This window comes from Coregonus clupeaformis, unplaced genomic scaffold (assembly GCF_020615455.1).
Source record: "Coregonus clupeaformis isolate EN_2021a unplaced genomic scaffold, ASM2061545v1 scaf0181, whole genome shotgun sequence".
In the NCBI taxonomy this organism is placed as follows: Eukaryota; Metazoa; Chordata; class Actinopteri; order Salmoniformes; family Salmonidae; genus Coregonus; species Coregonus clupeaformis.
In genome coordinates this window covers 412,193-420,000 of record NW_025533636.1, presented here as the reverse complement: position 1 = coordinate 420,000, position 7,808 = coordinate 412,193, and the positions used below count along the sequence as shown (strand labels likewise).

The window sequence follows — 7,808 nt, the reverse complement described above, 5'->3', positions numbered from 1 at the left end:
GGAGGAAGAGCAGCATGTGTAAACAGAGCAGAGGGGAGGAGAACAGAGGGGGAAGAGCAGAGGGGAGGAGAACAGAGGAGGAAGAGCAGCATGTGATCACAGAGCAGAGGGGAGGAGAACAGAGGGGGAAGAGCAGAGGGGAGGAGAACAGAGGGGGAAGAGCAGCATGTGATCACAGAGCAGAGGGGAGGAGAACAGAGGGGGAAGAGCAGCATGTGATCACAGAGCAGAGGGGGGGAGAACAGAGGGGGAAGAGCAGCATGTGATCACAGAGCAGAGGGGAGGAGAACAGAGGGGGAAGAGCAGCATGTGATCACAGAGCAGAGGGGAGGAGAACAGAGGGGGAAGAGCAGCATGTGATCACAGAGGGGAGGAGAACAGAGGGGGAAGAGCAGCATGTGATAACAGAGCAGAGGGGGGGAGAACAGAGGGGGAAGAGCAGCATGTGTTAACAGAGCAGAGGGGAGGAGAACAGAGGGGGAAGAGCAGCATGTGATCACAGAGCAGAGGGGAGGAGAACAGAGGGGGAAGAGCAGCATGTGATCACAGAGCAGAGGGGAGGAGAACAGAGGGGGAAGAGCAGCATGTGATCACAGAGCAGAGGGGGGGAGAACAGAGGGGGAAGAGCAACATGTGTAAACGGAGCAGAGGGGAGGAGAACAGAGGAGGAAGAGCAGCATGTTTAAACGGAGCAGAGGGGAGGAGAACAGAGGGGGAAGAGCAGCATGTTTAAACGGAGCAGAGGGGAGGAGAACAGAGGGGGAAGAGCAGCATGTGATCACAGAGCAGAGGGGAGGAGAACAGAGGAGGAAGAGCAGCATGTGATCACAGAGCAGAGGGGAGGAGAACAGAGGGGGAAGAGCAGCATGTGTAAACGGAGCAGAGGGGAGGAGAACAGAGGAGGAAGAGCAGCATGTTTAAACGGAGCAGAGGGGAGGAGAACAGAGGGGGAAGAGCAGCATGTGATCACAGAGCAGAGGGGAGGAGAACAGAGGAGGAAGAGCAGCATGTGATCACAGAGCAGAGGGGAGGAGAACAGAGGAGGAAGAGCAGAGGGGGGGAGAACAGAGGGGGAAGAGCAGCATGTGATCACAGAGCAGAGGGGAGGAGAACAGAGGAGGAAGAGCAGAGGGGGGGAGAACAGAGGGGGAAGAGCAGCATGTGTACACAGAGCAGAGGGGGGGAGAACAGAGGGGGAAGAGCAGCATGTGTTAACAGAGCAGAGGGGAGGAGAACAGAGGGGGAAGAGCAGAGGGGAGGAGAACAGAGGAGGAAAACAACGCTAGTAGGAAGCACAGGGACAGAATGGCAGCTGGACAGAACTCATCCAGAGCTCTTTGACTTCTGGCAGAAAGACGTTCTAAGATATCTGATGACAAACATTTAGTAGTAAATTGCATACAAGTGTAACTTCATCATGGTGTGTGTGTGTGTTGTGATTGTGATGTGTGTGTGTGTGTGTGTGTTGTGATGTTGTGATGGTGTGTGTGTGTGTGTTGTGATGGTGTGTTGTGATGGTGTGTGTGTTGCGATGGGGTGTGTGTGTGTTGTGATGGTGTGTGTGTGTGTGTTGTGATGGTGTGTGTGTGTGTGTTGTGATGGTGTGTGTGTGTTGCGATGGTGTGTGTGTGTTGCGATGGTGTGTGTGTGTGTGTGTTGCGATGGTGTGTGTGTGTTGCGATGGTGTGTGTGTGTGTGTGTTGCGATGGTGTGTGTGTGTGTGTTGTGATGGTGTGTGTGTGTTGCGATGGTGTGTGTGTGTGTGTGTTGCGATGGTGTGTGTGTTGTGATGTTGTGATGGTGGGTGTGTGTGTTGTGATGGTGTGTGTGTGTGTTGTGATGGTGTGTTGTGATGGTGTGTGTGTTGCGATGGGGTGTGTGTGTGTTGTGATGGTGTGTGTGTGTGTGTGTGTGTGTGATGGTGTGTGTGTGTTGCGATGGTGTGTGTGTGTGTGTGTTGCGATGGTGTGTGTGTGTGTTGTGATGGTGTGTGTGTGTGTGTTGTGATGGTGTGTGTGTGTGTGTTGTGATGGTGGGTGTGTGTGTTGTGATGGTGTGTGTGTTGTGATGGTGTGTGTGTGTTGTGATGGTGTGATGGTGTGTGTGTGTTGTGATGGTGTGTGTGTTGTGATGGTGTGATGGTGTGTGTGTGTTGTGATGGTGTGTGTTTGTGTGTGTTGTGATGGTGTGTGTGTTGTGATGGTGTGATGGTGTGTGTGTTGTGATGGTGTGTGTGTGTGTGTGTTGTGATGGTGTGTGTGTTGTGATGGTGTGATGGTGTGTGTGTTGTGATGGTGTGATGGTGTGTTGTGATGGTGTGATGGTGTGATGGTGTGATGGTGTGTTGTAGGAGTTGGAGTGTCTGCAGGACCATCTGGAAGATCTGCTGTCAGAGTGTGGAGAAGTGGTGGGGAACCTGACGGAACTGCAGTCTGAGGTATATTATCACTATTGGGTTATACCAATCATTATGGACCTGACTGGATGTATAGGACTATACCAATCATTATGGACCTGACTGGATGTATAGGGTTATACCAATCATTATGGACCTGACTGTATGTGGGATGTGTCTGTATCTCTGTCTGTTAACGGCTCTGGCTGACGTTCTCTCTCTGCTGTGACAGGACATTCATATTGAGGCCCTGCTAATCCGGGCCTGTCAGCCTGTCATCCAGTCTCACTGCCATGTAAGTTCCAGAACACAGCTCCGTAACTCAGCTCTCTCACTCTGCTTGCCTCAGAACAACAGCTTATCCGCTATGGGAAATTGGTTTTGTGGCATTCCAGGAAACTCATCTCTCCTCCTCTCCCCCCTCCCTCCAGGATGTAGCTGATAACCAGGTGGACACGGGGGATCTGATGGAGTGTCTGGTCCAGAACAAACACCAGAAGGAGATGAACAACAAGTGTACCGTGGGAGTTACGCACTTCCAGCTGGTGGGTCACGCAGACACACACACGGACGCTAACTCACACACGGACGCTGACTCACACACGGACGCTGACTCACACACGGACGCTGACTCACACACGGACGCTGACTCACACACGGACGCTGACTCACACACGGACGCTGACTCACACACGGACGCTGACTCACACACGGACGCTGACTCACACACGGACGCAGACTCACACACGGACGCTGACTCACACACGGACGCTGACACACACACGGACGCAGACTCACACACGGACGCTGACTCACACACGGACGCTGACTCATGGATACACAGCTGGTGGGTCGCAGTCGCTATGATGACACAGACCAAGGAGCTGTTGACCCCACTATGACCCCCGACTGAACTGAACATACTGACTCGCACACTCACGCGTACAATCTCACACACCACACACTCCCCCTTAGCCCAGAGTAAGGGCACCTCCCATAGCTGTCTGACCTGAGGTGATGTGATTTGGTGGGATGTGATGATGTGTGTATGTGTAGCTGTGTTTGACAACCGGCCATTGTATATAATCAACCCAGACTGACTCCATCTCCTCTTCCTCCTCCTCTCTTCCTCTTCCTCTCTTCCTCCTCCTCCTCCTCTCTTTCTCCTCCTCTTCTTCCTCCTCTCTTCCGCCTCCTCTCTTCCGCCTCCTCTCTTCCGCCTCCTCTCTTCCGCCTCCTCTCTTCCACCTCCTCTCTTCCGCCTCCTCCTACTCTTCTCCTCCTCTTCCTCCTCCTCTTCCTCATCTCCTCCTCCTCTTCTTCCTCCTCTCTTCCCCCTCTCCTCCTTCTCCTCTCTTCTTCCTCCTCTCCTCCTTCTCCTCTCTTCTTCCTCCTCTCTTCCTCTTCCTCTCTTCTCCCTCTCTTCCTCCTCTTCCTCTTCCTCCTCCTCTCTTCCTCCTCCTCTCTTCTCCCTCTCTTCCTCCTCCTCCTCTCCCTCTCTTCCTCTCCCCCCCAGATCCAGATGAAGGACTTTCGTTTCTCCTACAAGTTCAAGATGGCGTGTAAAGAGGACGTGCTGAAGCTCTGCCCCAACATCAAGAAGAAGTGAGTCAGTGGCCCAGTCCCAAACGGCTCCCTGTTCTCTATAGAGAGTCAGTGGCCCAGTCCCAAACAGCTCCCTGTTCTCTATAGAGAGTCAGTGGCCCAGTCCCAAACAGCTCCCTGTTCTCTATAGAGAGTCAGTGGCCCAGTCCCAAACAGCTCCCTGTTCCCTATAGAGGACACTACTAATGCCCAGGGCCTATAGGCTCTGTCTGATTATCAACCCTATAGAGGACACTACTAATGCCCAGGGCCTATAGGCTCTGTCTGATTATCAGGCCTATAGAGGACACTACTAATGCCCAGGGCCTATAGGCTCTGTCTGATTATCAACCCTATAGAGGACACTACTAATGCCCAGGGCCTATAGGCTCTGTCTGATTATCAGGCCTATAGAGGACACTACTAATGCCCAGGGCCTATAGGCTCTGTCTGATTATCAACCCTATAGAGGACACTACTAATGCCCAGGGCCTATAGGCTCTGTCTGATTATCAACCCTATAGAGGACACTACTAATGCCCAGGGCCTATAGGCTCTGTCTGATTATCAACCCTATAGAGGACACTACTAATGCCCAGGGCCTATAGGCTCTGTCTGATTATCAACCCTATAGAGGACACTACTAATGCCCAGGGCCTATAGGCTCTGTCTGATTATCAGGCCTATAGAGGACACTACTAATGCCCAGGGCCTATAGGCTCTGTCTGATTATCAACCCTATAGAGGACACTACTAATGCCCAGGGCCGATAGGCTCTGTCTGATTATCAACCCTATAGAGGACACTACTAATGCCCAGGGCCTATAGGCTCTGTCTGATTATCAGGCCTATAGAGGACACTACTAATGCCCAGGGCCTATAGGCTCTGTCTGATTATCAGGCCTATAGAGGACACTACTAATGCCCAGGGCCTATAGGCTCTGTCTGATTATCAACCCTATAGAGGACACTACTAATGCCCAGGGCCTATAGGCTCTGTCTGATTATCAACCCTATAGAGGACACTACTAATGCCCAGGGCCTATAGGCTCTGTCTGATTATCAGGCCTATAGAGGACACTACTAATGCCCAGGGCCTATAGGCTCTGTCTGATTATCAGGCCTATAGAGGACACTACTAATGCCCAGGGCCGATAGGCTCTGTCTGATTATCAACCCTATAGAGGACACTACTAATGCCCAGGGCCTATAGGCTCTGTCTGATTATCAACCCTATAGAGGACACTACTAATGCCCAGGGCCTATAGGCTCTGTCTGATTATCAGGCCTATAGAGGACACTACTAATGCCCAGGGCCTATAGGCTCTGTCTGATTATCAGCCCTATAGAGGACACTACTAATGCCCAGGGCCTATAGGCTCTGTCTGATTATCAGGCCTATAGAGGACACTACTAATGCCCAGGGCCTATAGGCTCTGTCTGATTATCAGCCCTATAGAGGACACTACTAATGCCCAGGGCCTATAGGCTCTGTCTGATTATCAAGCCTATAGAGGACACTACTAATGCCCAGGGCCTATAGGCTCTGTCTGATTATCAGGCCTATAGAGGACACTACTAATGCCCAGGGCCTATAGGCTCTGTCTGATTATCAGCCCTATAGAGGACACTACTAATGCCCAGGGCCTATAGGCTCTGTCTGATTATCAACCCTATAGAGGACACTACTAATGCCCAGGGCCTATAGGCTCTGTCTGATTATCAGGCCTATAGAGGACACTACTAATGCCCAGGGCCTATAGGCTCTGTCTGATTATCAGGCCTATAGAGGACACTACTAATGCCCAGGGCCTATAGGCTCTGTCTGATTATCAGGCCTATAGAGGACACTACTAATGCCCAGGGCCTATAGGCTCTGTCTGATTATCAACCCTATAGAGGACACTACTAATGCCCAGGGCCTATAGGCTCTGTCTGATTATCAACCCTATAGAGGACACTACTAATGCCCAGGGCCTATAGGCTCTGTCTGATTATCAGGCCCTATAGAGGACACTACTAATGCCCAGGGCCTATAGGCTCTGTCTGATTATCAGGCCTATAGAGGACACTACTAATGCCCAGGGCCTATAGGCTCTGTCTGATTATCAACCCTATAGAGGACACTACTAATGCCCAGGGCCTATAGGCTCTGTCTGATTATCAACCCTATAGAGGACACTACTAATGCCCAGGGCCTATAGGCTCTGTCTGATTATCAACCCTATAGAGGACACTACTAATGCCCAGGGCCTATAGGCTCTGTCTGATTATCAGGCCTATAGAGGACACTACTAATGCCCAGGGCCTATAGGCTCTGTCTGATTATCAGGCCTATAGAGGACACTACTAATGCCCAGGGCCTATAGGCTCTGTCTGATTATCAGGCCTATAGAGGACACTACTAATGCCCAGGGCCTATAGGCTCTGTCTGATTATCAGGCCTGATTTCCCCTGAGCTGGTTGGAACTGGTCTCTGCCTGCCCTCCCTGTGTCATCATTAGTCTTGTGTATGTGTTGGTATGGCGTGTGTGTGTGTGTGTGTGTGTGTGTTTGGTAAGGTGTGTGTGTGTGTTGGTAAGGTGTGTGTGTGTGTTGGTAAGGTGTGTGTGTGTGTTGGTAAGGTGTGTGTGTGTTGGTAAGGTGTGTGTGTGTTGGTAAGGTGTGTGTGGGTATGTGTGTGTTGGTAAGGTGTGTGTGTGTTGGTAAGGTGTGTGTGTGTGTTGGTAAGGTGTGTGTGTGTGTTGGTAAGGTGTGTGTGTGTGTTGGTAAGGTGTGTGTGTACAGTGTGACAGACAGCTACAGAGTCCATCAGCCATATTACTTTATATTGTTTGGATCTTCAACTTACTAATTCACCGTCTGTCTCTGTCTCTGTCTCTGTCTCTGTCTCTGTCTCTGTCTCTGTCTCTCTGCTGTCTCTCTGTCTCTCTGTCTCTCTGTCTCTCTCTGTCTCTCTGCCTCTGTCTCTGTCTCTGTCTCTGTCTCTGTCTCTCTCTCTGTCTCTCTCTCTCTCTCTCTCTCTCTCTGTCTCTCTCTCTGTCTGTCTGTCTCTGTCTCTGCCTCTGTCTCTGCCTCTGTCTCTGTCTCTGTCTCTCTCTGTCTCTCTCTCTGTGTCTGTCTCTCTCTCTCTCCCTCTCTCTGTCTCTCTCTCTGTCTCTCTCTCTGTGTCTGTCTCTCTCTCTCTCCCTCTCTGTGTCTGTCTCTCTGTCTCTGTCTCTGTCTCTGTCTCTGTCTCTGTCTCTGTCTCTGTCTCTCCTCCCTCTCCCAGGGTGGATGTAGTGATCTGTCTCAGTACCACAGTGAGGAATGACACTCTGCAGGACGTCAAGGAGCAGCGCGTCTCTCTCAAGTGTCGGAAACAGCTCAGAGTAGAGGAACTGGAGATGGTGAGTTACAGCTCAGAGTAGAGGAACTGGAGATGGTGAGTTACAACTCAGAGTAGAGGACCTGGAGATGGTGAGTTACAACTCAGAGTAGAGGAACTGGAGATGGTGAGTTACAACTCAGAGTAGAGGACCTGGAGATGGTGAGTTACAACTCAGAGTAGAGGACCTGGAGATGGTGAGTTACAACTCAGAGTAGAGGACCTGGAGATGGTGAGTTACAACACAGAGTAGAGGACCTGGAGATGGTGAGTTACAACACAGAGTAGAGGACCTGGAGATGGTGAGTTACAACTCAGAGTAGAGGACCTGGAGATGGTGAGTTACAACTCAGAGTAGAGGACCTGGAGATGGTGAGTTACAACTCAGAGTAGAGGACCTGGAGATGGTGAGTTACAACTCAGAGTAGAGGAACTGGAGATGGTGAGTTACAACTCAGAGTA

General features: G+C 51.1%; 1 pseudogene; it reads left to right on the top strand.

The window, feature by feature from the left end:
- Window positions 1-7,808, top strand: part of LOC121556882 — a 152,513-nt pseudogene that overhangs the window by 108,091 nt on the left and 36,614 nt on the right.